The following is a 24461-nucleotide window of genomic DNA, read 5'->3' as shown; positions in this document are numbered from 1 at the left end:
TGAATATGTATGTGAATGTGTACATTCTGTCATATCAAATCTGTCAGTCATATCAGAGAACCAGAGCTTGGGCAAGTCACTTATCCTTTCTGGGCCTGTTTTCTAAAATTTTAATGTGTAGAACTTATGCTATATTTTTTTTAAGCCCTTCACAGTTATAGCATACTTTATTCCACTGGGAAAGAATTTTGAGTCCATATGCATATTTGTGCCCTGGATATGCAGATAACATACACTACAGTTTTACCCGTAAGAGACTGGAATAATGATTCACATATGCACAAGGACTGTTTTTTCAACTCTTTGTTATGTTTTAATATATATGAATGGAGGATTAAAAGATTGAAATCTTTGACTAAATATGGCATCCATCTAAACTTGATTTTCACAATCACCCACCCACCACTACCAACTCCAGTATTTAGACATCTTGGGCAGGAAGTTATAAATAGAATAGCATTACACAGAGTTCCTACAGGGTTAAAAGGTAGGGAGTAGAAATTACGGGCCCCAGTCTATAAGGCTGTCACTACCTCATTGGTATAAGGAGTGGTCTTGAATGTGATCTAGCAGGATCTAGATCAAGCCATGGCTGGCTTCCTATTTCCCATCCTCTTTGAATAGACAGTCCTGACTTACTTTAGGCTTTATATATATCAGAGTGCCATTTGTTGGAAAAGGAAAAAAGAGAAACTAGCATTCAATAGAGGAGATATATATTCATTGGATATCTCATGTGCCACTTCTTTGCCAGACTGTCATTAAACTTAATTCTCTATTTCTGTCCTGTTAGGATAAGAACCACAGCTAGTCCTTGCTTCTTGTCTCAATTCTCACACCCCAGTAAGATTGAGACTAATTTGTCACACTGACGCTATGGAATGTCATTACTCAAAGCTGAATTAAAAAGGGAATTTATAGAGAACAAAACCAATAAGCCAAGCAACCCTGACATGTAATTTTCTTGAAACCTTACCCATCAAACCAAACAAGTCTGCATACTACACATTTGCAAAATGAGAAGGGGTGTTGTAGTAGGATAATCCTGTATAAATTATGAGTGAATAATTTTAAAGAGGTGGTGGACACTTTCAGTTCTTCCTTTCTCCTTCCTTTGTCCTCCCCTACCCCACCCCAAAATGATATTTGTGGATTCCAGCTTTCAGACATGGTATGTCAGGTCTCATTTATTTTGTTCCTTTCTTAATAGGAATGAAACATTTGGGGAAGTAAATGGGGAGAATTTTTATTTATGTTTTTGGACACAAATTCCACATTTGTACTCTCAAGAATATTGTTTTCTGGTCCTTGAACCCACAGCATTAATAAACATCCTGCATTTGCTAAGAGTTGCTCCAAATTCTTAAAATGTAATAGGCTTAGTTCAGGACACTGTTTGACTTCCTGAAGTACACTGAGCTCCTGAAAGGAACAATATTTGAGTATCTGGTTAGCTTCTTATTTTCCTCATGGTAGGTAATGCTAGTTCCCTTAACAAAAAAGACAAAATCTTAGTGGTTTGACATAATAATGAACTTACCATTCACCTCCTGGGCCAATGCACGTTGGCAGGATGCAAGTTGGAAGTGGATTCTGTACCATAGTCATTTAGGAATTTAGAATTCATGTATGAGGTAGGTCTGCCATCTTCTGAAACTCAGCATCCCTTTGCTAGATCCTCTGTATCTACCCAGGAGGTAAAGGTTGTAGAGAACCATGTGAGATAAGGAAAGATAATCTTCCAGGCCAATGACTAGAGCTCAGTCATATGAGGGCTTTGGAAATGCAGTTTAGCACTATGACCTAAAGAGGGAAGAAATGGGTTTGATGAACCTGTGGTATTCACTCCTTTTCTGTTGTGATCAGTAACAGTATATGCAGTCCTCATCCTAGGATAAATTATCTGTGATTTCCCCATAGCATTTAATTTGATGGATTAGAAACAGCTCTGTGTTCCTTTTGATCCCATTTGCTTTTTTTTCTGGAAGGACATGACACTTACACATAGAAAACACTTCCCTTTGTCAAGGGTAAATGTGGGAATACAGATCCTACTTCAGTTGTCATGGTTTTAAGTAGAATTCTTCAGGAAGTAGATGCTGATTGTTCAACATTTATGCATGAGCAACACAAGGAGATGTCATCCATTCGTCCATCATATTGCAAAGCTGTTCCTATATGCAGAAGGAGAGAGATACACGCCTATGACAGTCTAGACTAGGGCTTTCAAGTGGCCAGAAGATGACTAAATGATGAGAAGAGAAAGGCAAAGGCAGAGAGTTTGCATCTTAATGGCAGCAGAATTATCACCAGGATATCTAGTTACACAACTTTACTTGACACAGATTTGAGACTTATTGTTTTAAAGAGATTTTCTTACCTTCTGTGCCTTATCCCAAAGTTCATGGTGTAAGGAAATCTCAGCTTGAGGTGATTTTGAGTAAGAAGCCATTTAGAGTGTTGGGGATGTAGCAAGGGGTAGAATGCTTGCTTCCCGCTGGGCCCTGAATTCAATCTCTAGTACCTTGAAAAAGAAGTAGAGAAATATTGATCCAGAACCAGCAGGACAAGGGCTGCTTTATATATATGCAGGGTTTTGGCTTGTACATCTAAATGTTTAGTGAATCCTTCAGCTAAAACAGGGAGGGCATAGATTGGCATTTTTATTATGTAAATATTTCACAGAGGAAATTTCTATACATAGATATTTTGGATCCATCAAAAATAGTGCTATAAGGTTTTGGTTGAAACCTATACCCCAAGAGGGATGTAGAAAATGAAGTATTGCCTTCTTATTGATTATAGTATTAACTTCATCTGCCAAGAAAAGGCTACTACTGCCAGAGAAATCTCATCTCCATGGCAACAGAGATCTCAACTTTTAACTTGATATCACATAAAAAGGAAATTATTTTCCTCCAGTCTTAAGGATCACAATTTTGTGAATATAAGAGTGACCTCTGATAACGGGGTTTTCTTAGAGCATCTGTGCCAAAGAGCTAATGTCCAGGGTGAAGGCCTTTAGGACTTTTAATATTTCAACCTGATTTTATTTACATGAAGGCAAGAAGTGACCGATGATGAGAGATACCATTTTTCTACCAAGACTATGACCTTTATTTATTCCAGTGGCACCTTAAGGGTAGAAGGCTAAGAAGTTTCATTTGTTGAGCTTCCTGAATATTTCCAGACCCCCAGAAGTGGATTGGGAAGCTGAAGCCTTCCTCCGATGGTAGGCTCCTATAAGGCAGCATTCTTCAACCTGTTCGGCACCAGGGACCTGTCTCATGGAGGACAATTTTATCACTGGTGGGGGTAGTGGAGCAGATGGTTTGGGCATGATTCAAAGGAGTGAGCAGCCTAGATCTCTAGCCTGAACAGTTTACAGTATGGTTGCACTCCTGTGACAGTCTAATCTTGCAGCTGATCTGACAGGAGGCGAAGTTCAGGTGTTGATGCAAGGAATAGAGATCAGCCATAAACACAGATGAAGCTGTGCTCACTTGCTCACCACTCACCTCTCTGTGCAGCCTGGTTCCTAACAGGCCATGAGAACCTTGCTCTAAGAATCCTTGGCAGCTGTGGTGGACTGACAACCGGTGGGCAACTTGCAACACTCAGCTGAACTGAATCAGGGCAGTGCTGGGTGGGGAGGGCCCACCTGAAGATTGTTGCCAACAACGTAAAAATAGAACTGGAAGGGAAGATGGTGTGCTGTTGATTCTCCTGTAGAAGCTTGTTGCACTGGTTTTCCTGATATGAACTTGGCTGTTACCATCAGAGGAGCTTGGGACCTCACTGTCGCTGAGGATGGCTGCAGTTCCTTTGAGGGGAACTCTGATCCTTACTTTGAGTGTTGCTTCCTGGCTCCAGTGCAGATCCCTCAGCCTGCTGACAAGATTGTTTGCCCCACTGGCACAGACTTTCTGGCTTCCATCACTGACCTTTGGCCTTCCCAGTACAGATCTTTGATACTGATTTGCATGAGATATTCCCGTGGGCTCTAGGCCTCCTTCTGGACTTGTGGAGGACATTGCCATAGACTCTACATCATCAGCTGGACTGGTGTAGAACATTGCTGTGGGATCCTAGCACTCAGATGGATTCTTTGGGTCTCTAGTGTGTGGACAGATCTCCCGCACTGTTGCATGTGATTCTTCAGATGAATATTAGAAACTAATCCTATAAATTATGTGTCTTGTATGTAACCTTTTCTCTAGTAAAACCCTCACTATAACAATGGCCTAGATCTGGGCACCTGAGCTTTGGTATGAGCAGAGCTGTACACAAATCAGTTGCCAGCTCTCCTTTAACACTTTAAAAAGACAGCAAATCTGACCAAAGCTCTTCGATACAGGAGCAGGGCAGAGCTGGCACCAGAGGAGACGTAATGTTTGCTGGTCACACTCTCTGTGCTGGGCACCATGTAGCTGCTTGAGGGTTTTCCTCATGGATCTCATGGATCTCATGGATAAAAAAGCATGTTGGCTCATGCTAAGTTATTAGAGCAGTCGCTTCCACTTCTTACAGCACCTGCCTGGCAAGTACAAGGTCCTGACTTCGATTCCCAGCACCAGTAAACTAAGAGTTTAAACATTCTGTGACCACTGGTGACAGGATGTTTCTGTCAGGGCTTTTGAAGGAGCTGGTATTTCAATTAAACAGTAGTTCTTTGCAAATAACAATGAGTTCTAAATGTGCCAGTCTGGTTCATTTTCATTCTAAGCAGTTAACATTAAGTCATTTTTCATTTAAAATTAATTGGAAGAAGTGGCAACATATATTTTTGAGAAGTACCCTTGTGAATAGAACTAGAGGACTGGGTTAGGGAATTCTAAGAGCAAGACTCCCATGTCAAGATAGTTCTTTAAAAGAAAATGTGAGGGGAAGTAAATGAGAGAAGGAAATTAGTTTTAACAAAGCACAAACCCCTACAGAGCTTTAATTTTCAGAATTTCAAATTCACCAAAGTTCTTGCTAGCACTATGCACTATCTTTGTTTAGTGAGCAAACACTCATCTATTTTATTATGAAATAGAAATGTTTTTAGAAGTCACTGTATTTGCTTGTAACCTGATGGATGTAGGGGTAACAGCCAACCACAGAGCAGCAGTAGATGACAGCCATACTAGTGTCCCTCTCATTCATGCTGCATGCTAACAAGGAGGGAGTCACAGCTCTGCTTGATGTCACATTTACCCTGAGACTTGGGCTGATGTTGTCACTCTGGAACTCTGCCAGCTTTGTGGTGCAGGGAAGAAAAATTCCCTTATTAGCGATGCACTGGCTATTAATGTTTCCTGCCCATCTTTCTGCTTCTAGCTGGCCAAGGTTGATACCCTTGTAATTACCCAATGGGGAGCCACTGAAAAATGTCAGGCGTGATAGTACAGAGACCAGATTTGATTTTTGAAATGAAGAGATAGCAGGAAACCAGTTGGAGACTATTACAACTGCCTACTGCTGGACTCAGACCCTGCTGTGAATGAACGGATGGATGAAATCATGCTGCAGCTCTGTTATTTAAAACCTGATTACCCAGTCTGATATGCCCAGCCTATTTGAAAATGTCCATGTGGTGGTGATATACCAGGATGGCCCAACCTTTTTCCAGTCAGATGAGTTTTCCAGCCCCACCCCACCCCACCCTGCCCCAGCTTCTTCCTCTCTACACATGGCTGTTCCCTAAGATCCACCCATGTCCCATGGCCAATGCTGCACAAGCTCTGGAAGATTGAAGAACTAGCGCTTAGTCATAGGAAGAATTATGAGGAGATCATTGCAGCAGCAAAAGAAGGCCGTGTTGAGGTTGTTACCTGATAGTATGCAGAACAGGAGGGTTTTAGCTTGGGTTACTGAGAGCAAAAGTCTACTACCAAGACAGAGAATTCAGGGAGATGGCTGAAATATTAAAGCTAGAATATTAATCTTATGTTGATTGAGGTTTGAGCAGGATTTCTCTGAGGAGTTACCCAGTAGGCAAGTGGGAGGTTTGGGAAAGAGTCTACAGCTAGAGCCATCACTAGTGTAGAGGTAACTAGAATGTGAAGGTTTGAAGGAATTGCCTAGGGAGAAAATTTATGGAAAAAAAAGAAGGAAGAGTCCAGTATAGGCAAGAATGACTATTTAAGAGGTAGTAGAGGAAAAAAATGCCAAAATAATATACTAAAAAGCATATGGATAGGGGAAATTAGTTTGGGAAGTGGAATGCCACAGAGCTATGGCATTTTTTATATCCAGAGGTAAGATCGCTCCTTCAGTGCACAGTGACACTGCCCCTTGTGGCAGAGCTCACAGTCTGTAAAACATTTCCATAGAGTTACTCTACTCTGCCCTGTTGTATGGCAAGGCACCAAGATCATATTGGTTATATACCTTGCAGATTACTCTCAACAGAGAGGTTTTAGCCCCAAAGGCATGAAAATTGGTTTGGATAAGAGGGGAAGGATTTTTTTAAAAAAGAAAAATATATACACACTATAATAATTAGTTTTTCAGTCTGTGTTTCCTAGTATGATAAATTTCTTCTCAAACCATCTTTTTTTCTTTGATCCAGTTCTGAGTGCTGTCCAAAAGACTCCTGCATCATCTTGTGAGAGTTTAAAAGATGCTCTTTAAAGTCCCATGCAACTCTGGAGTTTTTAAAGCTACAAAGAACGTACATGTGATTGTTGGGGGTGTAGGCTAAGAAGGAATTACACTGGAAACAGGTTTTGAAGGAAGTAAGTCTTAAAGGACATACAGTTGGCCCTCTGTGTCTACTGGTTCCGTATCTGCAGATTGAGTCCACTGTGGATGAAAAACATCCACAAATGCTGAACATGTGCAGACTTTTTTCCTTTGTCACTATTATATAAAAAATACAGTGTAACAACTATTTACCTTATATTCAATACTATAAGTAATCTAGAGATGACTTGAAACATTCAGGAGGAGATGCGCAGGTTATATGCAAATACTCTGCCATTTTATATAAGGGACTTATGCATCCATGGATGTTGACATCTGAAGGAGGTCTTGAACCAGTGGCTGTGTATGTTTGAATGGACAGAAGGAAGGAAAAAGGACACTCCCTGTAGGGGATTAATAGTGAAGTGGAAACGAGCGGTGAGTGGGGGAGGGAAGGATGCCAGCTTGAGGAGAAAGAAGGAAATATTGGAAAGTAATAAAAGATGAAACGGGGCCATGCTGAGGAAATTTAATATAGTAGGCAAAAGGAAGCCTGTCTAGATTATTGAAAAGGAAGTTTGTTTCGTGTGTGTGTGTGTGTGTGTGTGTGTGTGTGTGTGTGTGTATCAAAAAAACAAGTCAGTAGCTTCAACAGAAAGGTAAAAAGTCAGTGAGAAGTCTTTCCCAGGAATCCATACCTGAAGTGTTACTTGGTCTCAGTCAGAGTGAATGCCTGAACTAGAAGTTTCTAGAAAGGATTTGAGTTTTGCTTTATAAAGCTATTTTCTTTTGCGTGATGAAATAAAAATGTGTGGGTATGATGTCTAACATGGGAGGCTAAAGAAGTAAAATTTTATCCTAAAATCAAGTATTAAATGTTTTTGAATATATGTTCTTGCTCCTAAAATTTAAAAAAAAAATCTATTAAAGAGAGAAGATGTTCTTTTTCAGCCTCTAATTAAGTAGAGGCCCAGAAGAAACAAATCTTCAGAGACCATTGAGTAAATGAAAACCATTTACCAGGAGCCTGTGTGAATATCAATTATATGAGCATTTGGTAGATTTGAATTTTCAAAACTAATTTTTAGGAAATTCTGAATGTGTTTTTATGTAGCAGCATGGTTTCACAGAGGGACTATGAATTTAGCAAAATCCTGAAGTCAGATTTAAGGCTCTGCCACCAGCTAGCTATATGATTTTAAAGTAATCCAGACTTTCTTAACCCTCCTTGAAAAGCAAGACCACCATGAGGCTTGTGTGACTCCAGCAATAAAACAGCCTCATCTTGAATGCTGTGGGACACAGAGTCACTGTGTAAAGGACACTAGTTTCCTTTGCATTTGCCTGCAGTTGCAACATGGTTCCCACAACAGTGGGGCCTTGGATGGCCCTTTAGGCTCATTTCTCAGGGCACTTGTCAGCTGGAGGAGAGATGAGCAAGTTTTTCCCATACTTAAGCTTTTGTAAAAAAAGAAATTGAGTTTATTATTAAACTGATTAAATACAAACATTAGCTGAAATCAATATTATTTGTAAACTACTTAATTATCAGATTTAATAAAATACAAGTGCATTCCTAAGCAGGAACATTGATTCTTAAATCATACGAATCTCTTCTTAATTAGTAATATAAGTACTTTCATTGGACACTTTCTTGAAATCTTAGTTTATTTATGCCTATTTTGCTGAGGCCAGTTTTCAGAATTTACAAATAGTTTTCATATAATAATGGATTATGTCTTTACTGATTAGACTTATCCCAAAGTAGACAATGAGAAAGAAATAAGATATTCTTAATGCAACAATGAGAAAGAAATAAGATGCTCTTAATGCAACATTGGCTGTTTGAAAGTTCAACCTTCACAGCATCAAAAAGGAAAGTAAAAGCCCCGTTCTGTTTTTCCACTGTGAAATCCCATAATTTTATTTCCCATCATCAGGAAAGCTAATTTGCTTTGTCCAAGTTCTTTATGCTACTGGTCAGGAAGCCTGCCTAGGGTTGTGTGTAAAACAGAACACGGGTTGGGGCCAGCTTTCTTCTGCTAAAGGTTCTATTTCTCCCTGGTTATAAAGTCAGTCTCATGAAATTATAACTTCTTTAATCCTATTTTGTGTAATGAAGATACTAAGAATGTTAAGGGTTTTAATTGCAATAACCTGTTTAGAAGTAATATACTAGTTACTGTGTCTGGAAGACATAGTATTTGACCCAGGGCACTAACATCTTATACTCGTGTGACCATGTGCATGTGTCTGTGTGTCTCAAGGGACAAGAGATGACAATTGATTATATAATTCATATATGATCTTCAATCTGAGGAGAATAAATTCCTTCCAAGCATACCCTGAACTCTCCCCGCTTTTGAACATTTTCATTCTATTTGCTATATAGTATGTGGAACAAACATAACAGCAGTCATAGTAAGAATAGACAATAATATTTATACTGTTTGTGAGTTACTGGGGTTGGAACTCGGAGCCTTCACACTGATCTGCATCCCCAGTTCTTTTTAAGTTTGGAGACAGGGTCTCACTAAGTCACTAAAGTTGCCCAAACAGGGCTCAAACTTGTGATCCTCCTGTCTCTGCCTCCCAGAGTGCTAGGATTACTGGTGTGTGCCACAGTACTTTTTATAATTTATAAGATACTTTCATGTATTTTATCTAACTACTACTTATAATGAGTAATCCCTGAAGAATGATACTTCTCATTTTTAAAAGTAAGCAAACTGAGACTTACAAATTTTAAATAACTGATGTATGACCTCTCGGCCTTAAGACAGACTGGGACAAGATATAAGGTCTCCCTGGCTTAAACTCCACTCTTTCTCCATCACATGTATTGCTTTTCTCTTGTGAGCATTCCCTTCAGCATCCTTCCTAGCCACTGAGATTTGGCTTAGCTGCCTTCTTCTGTAGGAATCCCAGTCACCCCACTGGGAAGGCGTTCTTCCTGTTCTCAACTTCTCTAGCACTGCGTATTTCTGTTGCAGTTGTTAACCTAAAAGCTTCTTCCTTGTTATTACAGTGTCATTACCTCTCCTAGGTAGTAAGCCCTTTGAGTCTTCCAGGGAGTACATCATACCACTTTTGGGGAAATGGCATGCAGAAAAATGTGTAAATGAGTAGACTGAATCAGCTAATATCAGTGAATGAGTGGTAGCAACAGGGAAGAGTCCCTGCCATGAAGAGGTGATGGCTGAGATGATGACTCAGCCACAAACTTTTTCTCCCAGGAGTTGCCAGTTAAGGGGTAAAAGTAACTCAGATATAAGCTGAGCCTGAGCTTTGAATAGAGAAGCATAGGTTCCACCTTGTTTTACTGGGGGTTTCTCTTTACCGTTGTTTCTTAATTTCTCTTCTCAGGCCACGGTGGCTTTGAAGTTGTCACGAGAACTGCTCCCCTTTGTCTTTTGCTACCTAATAGTTCTCTTTTAATTGGAGTGATGAGGAAATCTGCACCCAGCCAATCCTTTGGCTGTTGGAGAGCCATCAGCCACATTGGTGGTCTTGTCATCTTTTCTCTGTTTTTCATCCTGTATCCCTGTGTCTTCCTGACCACTGCAGTCTAGTTGGAGCAGCAAAATTATTTCTGAAGGAGATCTGACTGGCTGTTTTAATCATCAGCCAGTGACACAGTCACTGAAAGGATAGCATCCTTTGTGCTGCTTTTCTGAGTGGACAAAAGACTAGTTACTTTGGATAGGGTTCCCACAGAGCTTCTCACCACTGTGTGGCCTAGGTGCTTGGAACCTACCGGCAGTATATTAGATGGTTAATCAAAGTGGAAGCCAATTAGCAAGATAATTGGAAAACACATACAAGGCCCCTTTCCAAAACATACATTTATTTCAAAGGATGATTTGGCCATATAGATTGATGTGTCCTTTTTGGAAAGCAATTGAGCAACATGTATCATAAATGTATGTAAGTGTATACCTCTTTTGATGGTGATTTTCTTTTGGGAGTCTAGTCAGAGAAAATAATTCTAAAGTTAAAAATATAAATGCAATGTATTGGGTAGGGAATTAGACTGAGCATGTTAGAGAAATCACTACAACAGTGACAACATACTAGTCATTCATCCTTCTAATGTAAAAGCATGCATGGCAACATCAGGACTACTAAGGCAGTTCCCAGGTGCCACTGATGTCTTGGGCTTTTTCAGTGACTTAAATCTTCACTGTCCACATGTGATTGTAGGATGGCAAATTTATCACCTCTCATTGTTCCAAGGGAACAGAAAGAGCCAAGAAGGATAGACCAAACTCATCCAGACATCCTATATGGACTTCTGCTTTTTTCTTTTTAGCCAAAGCAGCATCTCTCCTAACTGCAGGGGAAACTGGGAAATTAAGATTTGGGTCACATGCATTGCCAAGTTAACCAAAATTGAATCTTGTTACTAAGGGAAATTAAGAAAATAGCTATTGGTGAAATAACTAGTAATGTTTTTCATAGTAATCATTATACTGATCACAACAAAGTAAAATAATGGAGACCTGGTATCCATCCACAGAGCCATAGATAATATAAAATGATACAGAATGTCATGTAACTGTATTATAATGTTTCCAGGAAAAGAGAAGCCACTGTAGGTATGAGGAATAGGAAACATTTTAGTATAAGAAGCAAAGGTTTGTGCAGTGTTTGGAAGCTGGATGAGTGAAGGCCATAATCTTAGCTTGACCCCTCCCAAAGCAGAGCCTGAAGCAAAGACAGCAAGGAGTTTATTGGAAAATGATCCTAGGGATCAGCAGTAAGAGAATGAAGAAAGGAGGAGTGGCCAACAGAAAGGCCTATCACATAAGCTACCTTAGGGAAGTAGAAGCTTGATCCGATTAGAATCTAGTGAGAAGTATGTATAATTCTAAAATTATCCTTCCAAAATATAGAGGATAAGGAAAACCTATCTATTGGCCCCAAGAGATGCTCCTAGGAAAATTAATTCTCTGTACTTTGATTGTACACATATGTGGACCCACCTATACTGTGTCTGCAGTGTTAGAAGAACTCTAGAAAAGGAGTAGAAATATGTAGCTTTCGCGTGAACTGGGATGCTACCTGCATGATGTTGAGTTGAGGCTGATGCACCTATGTAGTATGGCTTGAAAACAGAAGTGGCACCCGAGGGAGTGTCTGCTACAGCCAATTTCACTAATGTAGACCTGAAAGATCCATACAGGAGTGGTTGCTGAAAGGCTTACCTGCCACTAGCACTGATGTGGATAGTTCTGTGGTGGATGTAGAAACCTCTGGCAAAACTGTCCATCTCTTGTCTCCCTCTGTCCCTCAACTTCTGTCTAAGAGCAGTGGCTTATCTTTCTCCTTCATCTTTCAGACGTCTTGCAAATGATTCCATTGGTAGGATGTAATAGCAGTCTTGATGGCTAGGGCCTCTGAGCAATGTAGTATTTCAGGCTTTATGTCCCTGAAGTTCAGGGGAGAGCTCAAAGGGCTGGGTAGTCCTACATATACATTGAGGATGTCTGGCCCATCAGCTACTGATGAGCTATTTATAGAGAGTCTGAAACCACATAATCTAGTTGTGGTGGGACATACCTGTAGTGCTAGCGCTCCAGAAGGTGTCTGGGGCAGAAAGATCTCAAATTTGAGCCCAGGCTAGAGGTAATTTAGTGACTTAGTGAGACCCTGTCTCAAAATAAAAAGTAAAAAAGGGGTAGGGTTGTAGCTCAGTGTGAAAGCCCTGAGTTTAGTCCCCAGTATACCTGCAAGGACAAAAAGAGTAACTTGCTTTTATATCACTGCTAGTTTTCCCTGTTGGTGAGGGAGGAGTTATGGAACTCAGGAGATGACTAAACACACAACACTCCACACTGGCAGGCAGCTATACTCACCACTGTACCACCAACACAGACTTGACACTGGATAGAAAAGGCCACTGCAGTTGGTTAGTCACTCATACCGCACTTGGGAGAGGGCTGTGCACACTCTGCAAGCCCCATGGGAGTTACCCTTGGGAACACCATCAATAACTGGAGCTGTTTAAGTAGCAGGTTCTATAGTATCAAGAAGACGGGGTGCCCTTGGCTCCCTCCAGAGGATATGATTGGCTTTTGTGAGTAACGCAAATCCAGTGGTTAGCAGAGAACTGTGCATGTTTCCTTTGATAGGAGAACAGTTTGGTTAGAGGATCTCATCTATAAAGAAAGGTGAGGAAGGCAACTTGTTGTTAGATCATTTGAGACTTTCCTGCTTTTATCAGATGTCAGAGCAGTGCAGGCATTATGACAAATAGTCTTCACTATTTCACTATGGCTAGAGAAGAAAGGTCAAAATTATAAATTAAAATTAAGTGACCCTCTTTAGTCATTGCATTTTTCAAAGCATGCCCTTTCCCCCAAGATTTCTTCTGTTTGGTACAAGCCCTGGATTCTTAAAGTCTAACTCAATCCCAGGAGTCAGTCTTTGGTATAAAGTCCTCTAAAAAGAGAAAATGAGCTGGCACTTAGCTTTGGAAAATAGTTGAACGAATGAAAATAATTGAATAGATAGCATGGATCAGAAAGCAAGCTCAGATGAGAGAGGAGTCCTGAGTATTTTATGGCCTTTGCTTCTTCAGGCACTTTTTGTCCCTAGCCAGCTGTCCAGCAGTCACTTTCCCACTGGCCGTGGGACTCGTTGGTCCAACTCCGTCTTTTCTCAGGAGTAAGAGGAAGGTGGCATCTCCTCCATGAATCTGAAACTCAGTCCTCTCTGGCTCAGCAGCTGCTGCTGTAGACTCTAGTGATTACTTCCAGCATTGCCCACCATTATGCTCTTACTTGAGTCACTTTTGAGCATCAGAGATAATAGATCTGTTTTCTGCATTCCATACTCACTATTCCTTTTACTTTATTTTGTTGTTTTTCCCTACACACACATTTTCCACAGCCTCCACTATGCTGTTCGATATGATGCCCACTGGTCACATGTAGCTGTTTAAAGTGAAATTAATTAAAATTTAAAGTTCAGTTACCCTATTGTATTGGACAATACAACTTACAGAACATTTCTGTCATCCAGAAAATTCTGCTGGACAGCACCACCTATGTCGGTTTTTTGTGGGCTCATTCATGCATTTATTCATCCAATATATTAAATAGCTATCATATGTCTGACCCTACTCCAAGCACTAGAGACACCCAATAGTCAAGACAGGCAGAGTTCTTTCTGCCTTCTCAAAAATTGCATTTTCTGGGAAGGGGAGAGGGCAGGAAAAGTAAAAATGATCAATATGTGATATGTATCAATTCCCCAAGAGGAATTTAATTACTGTGCATTGCAAACATATGTAATACTAATAAAAATTTTATTTACATTTTGATTTACAAAAGTTGCTTCTAAATGTCAGTGTGTTTCAGTGGCTCCAGAAGGGACAACACTGAAAATACATGGCTAATTGTTTTTTAACTTCCTGGCTCATCACCAGTCATTTATTTGAGGTATAACTCTTATTTTTCAGCTTATAGACCTCTGGATTGTAGACTACTGGTGTGCCAGGGCAGAATGTGATTTACCTGTAAGTATTGACTGTCACTGTTAATTCTTTTAGGTTCTGGATGAGAAGTTTATTTGAAAGTGGTTGTTCTAGGATTTAATCATTTAAATCAGTCTGGTTTCCTGTGTTTGGAATTTTAATTCAGTGGAAGGTCTAGTTCTTACTGATTGTGTCTTACCACAACAGAGACAAAAAATGCAGTGCAGTCATTTTGTTGGTTTTCTTCCCACAAAGCCTGTGTTTAATTCCCCAAACATACATGCACAGATTACTCATACAGCATTAATATTACTAGCCTAAGAATCAAATGAAGCCAGGTGTGGTGCCATGTGCCTATAACTCACACTCTTGGAGGCGCAGGCAGAAAGATCTCAGGTCTGAGCTGGGCAGCCTACTGACTTAGAAGACCCTGTCTGAAAGGAAAAAGGGAAAAGAAAGGGCTAGGATGTAGCTCACTGCAAAGGCCTTGGGTTGAATCTGGAGAGAGGAAAAAGGAGGAAGAGAGGAGAGAAATGGAGGAAGAGAGGATAGAAAAGGAAAGGAGCAGGGAAAAAAGGGAAGAAAGAAAATAAGTCAAAGTACAGATGGGTGACATTTCTAAATTAACCATTAGAATTCAGCACAACACACTAAACACTCTCAGTAAAAGCCGTGAATGCCAACACCAGTCTGTTTGAACTGATGAATTATAAACATGTGCTCCCCTGGTGAACTGATCAATTATGGTATGTTACACTTTTAAAAGGCCTTAGAGATAAGTATTTCTGCTCCAGCTACCCCTTTCCTCATTTTAGTGGTCCTCTGAAGATGTGAATGATTTGTCCAGTGCCACAGTTGTGCAGTAAAACCTTGCTATACTGAAAAAATGGGACCCAGAAATTCATGTGTGTAGTACAGAGCTTTGCAGCTTTATCATGCATCCTGAGGGAGGGGCCTTGTTGAAGCACAGATTTCTAGTTCCCATCCCAAGAATTTCTGACTTAGTGGGTCTGGTAAAGCTGATAATTTGCGTTTTTGGCAAGTTCCTAGTGCTTTCTGCTGGCGGTATAAAGATTATACCTAGAGAACCACTGGCATAAACCATGTGCTACATTGCTGTGAAGTTAACGCAATGATGAGGGCAAAGCTATCCTAGCCAATTGGAATTCTGAGGCTCCAGCTACACATGCAAACCTATCCAGGTCTAAATTTGGGTTTGGCGCCACCTAGCGGTGGCCTTATAACACTGTGTGATCCATGGGGCCGATTGAGTCCTGCAGCTGGCTCGGTCTTCTGAGGTAGTGACCCTCCAGCTATCTCATGGTTAGTAGACATCTTGTTATCTGGGTCTGAGAAGATTGAGTTCTAGGAGCCCAGTGTCCCTCTCCCAGCTTCCCAACTACCTCCTGCTTTCCTCTTGGTCTTGTCCTCTCCTGCATATATCCCACGCTCCCCAGCAAATGAGAACTTTGCCCAGGGAGCCAGTGACATTACATCCCAAGTTGCACTGTTGAGGGACTTTACAACAGCCAGTACATCTTCTGTTTCATGTCCTCATCCTCACATTCCTGCCTCGCTGTCCTTCTGCTTTTACATTTTCCACTCCCACCTGTCAGAATCCTCCATAACCTGTAAGTCTTAGCTCAGATTCCACCTCCCTCTAAAACCTTGTCCTGTCACTCTCCAGGATACATCGTGGTGATGTAGCGGTGAGATATGTTTCTTGTACTTCTGCTCCACTGCAGACTCCATGTAGTGGTATCATTTTATTCTCAAAACCACCCTGCAGCATATGCGTTACCCCTTCAGATAGGGACACAGGGACTCCACAATAGTGACACATTTTCTAATTTGTCCTAATATGATTTGCAATATTAGTTGTCTAATACAGATGCTAGAACCAAAGCTGGCTATAGTATGCTTTTTGATAGGATAAGTGTCTTCTGCTAAGCTATAAGCTCTTTGAGGCAAGGATCTTATCTCACTTGTTTTAATCCACAGACCAAACTTCTGCTACTAGTATGGTGCTTGTTACATTGCAGCACTCAGTATTTTTCAAACAAATCGACCTCCGGCTCACTGCGGCGTGTACTGTATGTAGCTCCTTGCTCTGCTTCTGTCTGTGTATTGGCTGTGGTCCATGGCAGGGGAAGGCATGCTCTCCTTTGTTGCTTTTACCGAAAATAGGCAGCCTCAGCCCCTCAGTCTGTGTCCCTCACAATGCAGTCTTTAAAAAATGAGCTTTCACTCCACCTTCTGGATAAGCAGTTTGAAGCTAGGGTGGCTTTATTTCATGCCAGGCTGTCCCTATGTGTTTGGCTTCCCACATGGTCTTCATTCCTTGAACCTGTCTCTCTCCCTATCAGTCGTCATGACCTCACTCTCCCACACATTCCGGTGAAGCCAGCAGCAGGGACAGTAGAGGGTCGTCAGAGTTAGAGGTTGGGTGAGAAACTCTCAGGAGCTCATGTTGCTAGAAACTAAAATTGCAAGAGAGGCAGTGAATCTAAATATTTGAGAAACACTGACTCACTCCTTTTCTGTTTTGAATATAACATGCAAATGTGGTTTCATTTCTCATCCCACTTCCTCCATCTCTCGTCAAACTGCCACTTTCAGGAAAAAGAATGAATGGGTCTGGCCTCCTGCAGCTCTAGTACTCTGTGAGGATGGGGCAGGTACCTGGGTTCTACACCCAGCTGCACAACCAGCTCACTTGGAAGCTTCCCTCCTTCACTCTGGAAGTTCAGTTTTCATGATCTAGGATAGGGTGTGATGTGGACATTGGTGTGATCCTCCTGTGTTAGAACATCTAGATTCCATTTTTGATTTCCCAGGCTGGCTGATAATAGCAGCAAAATTGCCCCATCCCAGAACCTGGGAATTCAAATTCTTGAGGGAAAGACCTAGGATCTATTTTTAAAAATAGATTATGACCATCAGCTAGTTGGAAGAACTATCAGTCTTAATACTTCTGGATATTTTTGCTAGTTGGTTCAGTCATCAAAGCAAGGTAGAACTATCAGCATAAGCATTTAAAGCCACTTAAGCCTTCACAGATGCAGTTAAATGCATTACTTTATTCGTGCTTCTTTTTAATAAGACTTAAAAATGAAACTCGTAAAAAATGCCTGAAGCATCATGAGATTCACTGTGAGACTGAGCTTTTCTGCACAGGTCTAAATGATGCTTACTCCAGGCTCTTCAGGTGATGGCTGTAACCATCCATATAGATCTAAATCACTATTGGCCAGATTTTTTTTTTTTTTCATTTTATTAGACTCTTTTTCTTCCAGGTACATATTCAACAGACCACTTCTCCTGTAGAGCCACTTCAGATAAATTATGAATTTTGAAAGATTGAAGTAGGACCACAAAATAAAATATCTTCATCCTAGTTTGAGAATGAAAGAATCCTGTGTATGGACTCAAGTGGGATGAGAAGGGAGAAGGAAGGAGAGATAGAGAGTCTGGGGTTAAGGGTCACAGTTAAAACTGACCAATGACTTGATATTGTGAATAAGTTCGCACACTAAAATGTATTCCTGCTTCACAGCACATCTCATGGGTTTACTCCCTCCTTATGTAAAACATTCTGGTAAGAGTTTTGCTTATTCATATGGCCTTGCCTCTCTTTCTGCTGGACATACAGCATATCTTTCAAGACAATTGCATACCATTTAAAGAAATACACATTTTTAGGTCCCTAAATTCAATTTTGAAAGTATTTTTCAGGCACTGTACAAGAAAAATGAATAAGTGGCTGTGAACAACAAGTAATCTTTTCTATAAGCACTGTAGTCAAGATGATAGAACAGACTTCTTTAGTATTTGGCATTTCTACAATATCATTTAATTCCCTGACCTCAATATTCAGTCTGTAACATCAAAACTATAAAAGAGGAAGTGTAATACTCATGCCTCACCTCGCATAAGCACCTTCCTGTCTCCTCAAATGAGATAAATGGTCCTAATACACTTGAATGCCAGAAGAAGGAGGTCTGTGTCATTCTAATAAGCCTCCAATTCCTGGTACTATTTTTACCCATTGCTGACTTCAGTAGCTGTGGATAGCAGAGCACCCTCCCCAAGCAAATACAAATAGACTCCAGCCCCCTTCTTGAAGCAATTGCTTCTCAATACTCCAGCACAGTTCACATTAATTGATTCCCTTTTATAGCCTTTTCCATAGCAGGAGATGAACAGGTTTCGCCTTGCAGTTTGGAATTCAGCATCTCAGTGGATCTGACAACTTCCTCTTCGTTCTGTCTTTCTGAGAGGGAAACAGGAAGGGGACAGAGGAAAAGAGCTCTGCTGAAGGTGTTCTCTTTCCTTTAAAGTGTGCTGTGGGGAAGGTGGGACAGTGGTGTCCAGAGGACTCAAGAGTGCCTGCTCCCTCAGTGCTGTTACTCCACCGGCACATTCTCTGCTCCTCGTGTGCTGGGAAAGCACCCTTGCAGGTTCTGCAGCAGGAGGGCTCCTTAAGTCAGAGACCATGCTCTCCCTTTATCTGGTCTTTTAAAAGAGGAAGTTCTGTCTCAATGTCTAGATGTCTTGCTTCTCTTAAAATTTTAGGGGGAAAACTTGAAAGAAGTTTCTGTCTTTAAGAAAATAGGGGGGAAAGATCTGGTTTTTTGCTAACAGTTGACTGGAACCACAAAAAACTACATTCCTGTTTCCTTTCTAGCTCCCCATAGTCCTCACAGTCCCTATTACTCCCAAAACTGCGAAAAAGGGCAGTCACTATAATTGTGTCTACATTGTCAATCATGGGCTTGGAAGAGAGTGAAATATTTCTTGTACAAAAATTTAAAAGATAGGAGGACTCAGATTTCAAGAAAAAGAAGAGAGAATACATATTTCTGTTCGCAAGTGAAGGATATTCCTGTGTTCATTATTCCTGTGTTCATTGCAGCTGTATAAGAATTTGACCAAAAATGCCATTACAACCAAGCCTTCTGCCCCTCAGTCTGTGTCCCTCACAATGCAGTCTTTTAAAAAAGGAGCTTTCACTCCACCTTCTGGATAAGCAGTTTGAAGCTAGGGTGGCTTAATTTCATGCCAGGCTCTCACTATGTGTTTGGCTTCCCACATGGTCTTCATTCCTTGAACCTGTCTCTCTCCCTATCAGTCGTCATGACCTCACTCTCCCACACAGCTGTACAAGGGGAAACATGCTGTATTCATGTATGACTTCCACTGTAAATGATCCCAAGAAGCTTTCTGCCTTTGTGAAGTAACTCATTGCTCATGATCGGACAAGACAATCAAGCCTGGGAAAATTTGCAGAATATCTTTTCCTTCTATTTTCCCAGTTCTCACTACCGTCAGATAACCAAAAGCAGCATACCTGTACACCATTAGTTCAGGAGAAAAGGAGAGACACACAGTACACCAGGCACCTGAAGACACCTTGCTTCATTTCATTCTCTAGGGTCATCCTGTTTTAAATATCAAACCCTTTTATAGGTGAGAAAGTTGAGAGAAATTAATTCTCACCAGGTCACACAGCAATGCTCCTAAATGATAGCCTGCTTTGTTTTTCCCTCTTCTTCCTCTCATTGAGATCCCTTCCCTGAATTTCCATGTGACCCAACAACCTTAGCTTTTCTTGTAGGTAGATAAGGAGTAGCCATGGCAGAAATATTTTGTTCATATTCTGTACAGTTACTACTGAGGATGCTATTGATGATCAAAAGATCTAATGTTCCTTTGTTAGAAATCAGTGACCAAAAAGTTTTATATTTGTGAACAAATGCATTTCTGTTTATACAGCCTAAAGTACATGGTTCTAGCTGTCCTTTTGTCTTTGGTTTTATTTTTTTATTTTATATTTTATTTTATTTTATTTTATTTGGAACTGGGAATTGAACTCAGGACTTGACGCTTGCCAGGCAGGCGACATGCTGCTGAGCTATTTCCCTAGCCCTGCCTTCATTTTTAGAAAACATGAAAGAAAGTATATTGTTTCATTTCTTTTTAGGATTAAATTAATCCTCGATTTTCCCAAGCCTCTCACTCCTCCTTATTTTCCTTGTGGCATTCCAAAATATGTTGGCCACCAGATTAGTCAGATTTGTCGTGGAGAGATGGAAAGCCAATGCTCAGTTTTGTCCAGGTCAGCCATTGGCCTAGATTGTCATCATTCTTTGCCCACAGAAATATTTTAAAGCTCAACTTAAACATAGTATATTCTCCTTACTCTGGATAATTATGCTCTGTAGAGTCACTGTGACCATTAACTTAGCAAATACTGAACCATTTCTCATAAGAGAAATACAGATTAGGTTCCTATAAACCACAAACAATTTTGTCAGCTCATCACTACATGAACTTATATTTGCTTCTGTTTAAAGACATCTTGATTAATATACATTGTTGATTCATTAACATTGAAGTCAGAGCCAGCAGCACTATAGCTTACACCTGAACCAAGCTTATCTGATGTGCATACAGTGTTTTCCCTGTAAGGCATATCACGGCCTTCTTGTGCTTAGGAAATTTAAACAGCACCTCAGTACTATGGTTAGAAGCCATTTTTAATAGCAAAATCACCAGAAAGTCACACAGAAGTACAAAAACACATGTTTGTAAAGTGTAAGAGCTGAAACGAGACCAAAATCGCCTTGATGACCGTGTTCAGCTTCACCTGGGTATGTTTGCACTGGTTGACACAAAGTTTTGCCACTCACATGTCCACAAAGTACCTTGAAAGCTTAAGTTGTTGTTAGTATATAGAAAAGCTACTGATTCTTGTGTGTTGCAAAAATTAGTAATTGCAACTATACTGAATTCATTTATCTGAATTCAAAACTGTTTTGGTGGAATCTTTAGAATTTTCTATAATTATGTCATCTATAGACAGATAATTTAGCTTCTTTCTTTCGGATTTGGATGCCTTTTATTTCTCTGTCTTGCCTAATTGCTGTAACAAGGACTCTAGTATTATATATACTGAACAGAAGTGATGAGAGTGGGCATCCGTGTTTCTGATTTTAGAGAAGATTCTTTCAGCTTTTCCTCATTACATATGGTATCCACTGTAAGGTTTATCATGTGCAGTTTTTAGTCTGTTGTATTACATTCCTTGTATTCCTTATGTACTGAGGGTTTTGTCATTATAGGATGCTGTTTGATGAATGCTTTTTCTGTACATGGCTTTTAATCCTCAATTCTGGTTTGTATGTGTCACATTTATATATTTGTATATGCTTAATCTCTGGGATAGAGCCTGTATGAGCTTGAAGAATGATCATTTTTAGGTGCTACTGAATTTGACTTGCAAATTTTTTGTGGAGGATTTTGTGTTTGTGTTTATCAGGGATGTGGCCTGTAGTTTTCTTTTCCTTTAGTGTCCTTGTCTGCCTTGGGATCCCTGAGGGACGCTGGCTTTGCAAAGTTAGTTTGGAAGTTTTTCCTTTTCTTCAGTTTTTTGGAACAGTTTAACAAGGACTGTTATTAGTTCTTCCTTAAATGTTTGGTGGAATTCACAAGTGAAGTCATGAAGTCCTGGACTTTCTCCTTGGTAATTTTTGTTACTAAGTACATCCTTTGTTGGTCTGTTCAAATTTTGTCTTTCTTCATGATTCATCTTGGTAAATTGTATATGTCTAGGAACTTACCCTTACTATCCAATTTATTGTGTTTTTTGTTCATAGTAGCCTCTATATTTCTGTATTAATTGTGTCTCTTCTTCCATTTCCAATTTTTTGAGTTTTTTTCTTGGTCTAGCTAAGTGTTAGCCAGTTTTGTTTATCTTTTAAAAAACCTTAGTTTTATTGCCTTTTTCTGTTAAGTATTGATATCTTCAAAGTGGTTTCTCAGGAAAACAAATAGAGACATGCAAGATTGATCAAACAAGTAATTTCTATTGTTTTCTAGTCTGTTTCATTTATTTCTTTTCTAATCTTTGTTGTTTCCTTCCATTGATAAATTTGGGTTTAGTTTGTTTTTTTCTGGTTCCTTTAATTGTACTGATATTTATTTGAGATCTTCATTTTTGAGGTAAGCATTTACTGCTATGAATTTCCTTTATTTTTATTAACATTATACATATTAATATGGTTCATTGTGTTATTTCCATTCATGTGTACAGTAGGCACTAACAAAGGCTAACCTCTATTTTCCACCCTCCCCACCCCATACACTACCCTTTCCAATTCCTAGTAATCATTACCTTACTTTCAAGTCAACACTTAGCTTCCACATATCACAGAACGTGGTGCTGTCTGTCTGTGTCTGGCTTGTTTCACTTATCATGGTGTCCTCCAGTTCCAACCATTTTGCTAAAAACAACAAAATTTCCTTCTTTATGGTTGAATATTTCACAGTGTGTATACACAGATTTTCTTTATCAGTTCATCTATTAATGGACACGAAGGCTGATTTTGTATCTTAGCTATTGTGAATAATGTTACAATAAACATGAGAACACAGGTATCTGTTTATTTTTTTGTATATGTACCCAGAAGTGGGATGGCTGAATCATATAGTAGGTCTCTTTTTTAGTTGTTTGAGGAACCCCCATACTCTTCTCTGTAATAGCTATACTAATTTATATTTCCATCAGCAGTGTACAGTGGTATCTCAGTTCATGAACTTAATTCATCCCACAATTCTGGTTACAAACTGAATTGGTCAGAAACTGAATCAGAGTTCCCCATAAGGATCAATGTAAATAAGATTAACCCATTCTGATCCCTAGGAACATGGTCATGAAGGAATTTTGGTTGCAAACGAAATCAAATTTTCTCAAGTTCAGTGTAAATAAGGTTAATCTATTCTGAACCATATATATATTATATATATTATACACATATGTATATATTTTTTAATCACAAAGCCATGAAACAAAGCGCAGTGCAGTACAGGAGAGTACCCCTCCATAGGGGCACTGGGGAGAGCTCCTTCAGGAGTTTCCTCTCTTTGTCTCTTAGCTACAGTGTCAATTTTGATGAAAAATCTAATGTCACTTGCTTTTTTCCTGCACTGCATAACCCTCCAGAAATAAAAGAGCACATTATTCATCAGATTCATCACTCTGTGTATTACAGTTATGTTAGAGTGGTGCTTCTCAATGAAATCCTGGACTCATTCCATTTTTCCATAATGGATTTTACCCCATCACTGCCAACTTCTTCCCTATCTTCCTCTTCCTCAGTGTCAGGCTCCTCAGCAAGCACCTTTTGCTGCCCACTCTGGAGTTCAGCAAGTTCTATCATTAGCTCCTCCTTATGGTCCTCAACAAGGTCCACCATGTCATCAATGGCCAGATCCCTACTCTTGCCCATGGACACAGTCTCCTCCACTCCCTGTGCATCGGACCTTTCAAAGTCACATCCAGTGACACATTCTGCCCACAGTTTCCTCCAGGCTGAGTTTAAGGTCTGGTCTGTGACATTTTCCCAGGCTTTGTCAGTGAGGTTGATACAGTGGAGGACACTGAAATGTTTCTTCCAGCGCTCTTTCACAGTCAAGGACATCTCTCAGTGACATTGAAACAACCTGGTGAAGAGCGCTTTTGCATACAGCTTCTTGAAGTTGCACATCACTTGCTGGTCCAGGGGCTTAGGAGAGGTGTCATGTTTTGGGGGAGGAACTTGACCTTTATGAAGTCATACAGCATCCATATCACCGACTAAGGCTGGAGGGCGTGCCAGGGCATTGTCCATCAGAAGGAAGCACTGTTCAGGCACTTGGTTGTCAGAAAGTATTTCTTAACAGTGGTGTGAACACCTCATGCAACCATTCCATGAACAATTCCCTTGTGGCCCAAGACTTTGCATTCATCCTCCACATGACAGGCAGTCCGGCCTTGTTCAGGTTCTGTTCCTTGAATGCACAAGGGGTCTAGGAATGGTGCACCAGTAGTGGCTTAATCTTCAGATCAGCACTTGTGTTTGCACACAGCAAAAGGATCATCTATCCTTCATGGGCTTGTGCTCTGGCTTTTCCCCTTGCAGTATATATGTTCTGTTTGGCATCTTCTTCCAGATGAGCCCAGTTTAATCACAGTTGAACTCTTACTAAGTGACATCCTTCTGCCTTCATGAATTCAAACTTGTTTCTTATAGTCTTCTACAGCAGCCTTGTCAGAACCGGAAGCCTCAACATGTCTTATCACTCTGTGGCTGCCACTTCTCCTGTGGAAATTATCAAATCACCCTCTAGCAGCTTTAAATTCATCACTTGTTTCCTTTGTAGAGAGGTTTTCTTGCAGTAAATCATTGTGCAGTTTCTTGGCTTTTTCACATAACTTCACTATCACCTGCTGTTTCTCATTTAACTACACTAACAAAAATTTTTTCCCCCT

The 24461-nt window shown here is 40.2% G+C and overlaps 1 protein-coding gene across 9 annotated transcripts in view; it reads left to right on the top strand.

The window, feature by feature from the left end:
- Nucleotides 1-24461, top strand: part of Tmem108 (transmembrane protein 108) — a 326253-nt gene that overhangs the window by 131760 nt on the left and 170032 nt on the right. For 2 of the 9 annotated variants that reach the window (XM_013505805.1, XM_005406820.2), the window contains exon 3: nucleotides 14135-14191. The exons of the other annotated variants lie outside the window; for them this stretch is intronic. The gene's annotated coding sequence lies outside the window, so the exon portion shown is untranslated. The remainder of the gene's footprint in view (nucleotides 1-14134; nucleotides 14192-24461) is intronic. 9 annotated transcript variants of the gene reach the window in all.

The sequence above is a fragment of the Chinchilla lanigera genome, unplaced genomic scaffold (assembly GCF_000276665.1).
Source record: "Chinchilla lanigera isolate Chin_1 unplaced genomic scaffold, ChiLan1.0 scaffold00100, whole genome shotgun sequence".
Classification (NCBI taxonomy): Eukaryota; Metazoa; Chordata; class Mammalia; order Rodentia; family Chinchillidae; genus Chinchilla; species Chinchilla lanigera.
The sequence above is the reverse complement of the archived record's forward strand: the minus strand, read 5'-3'. Positions and strand labels throughout refer to the sequence as shown.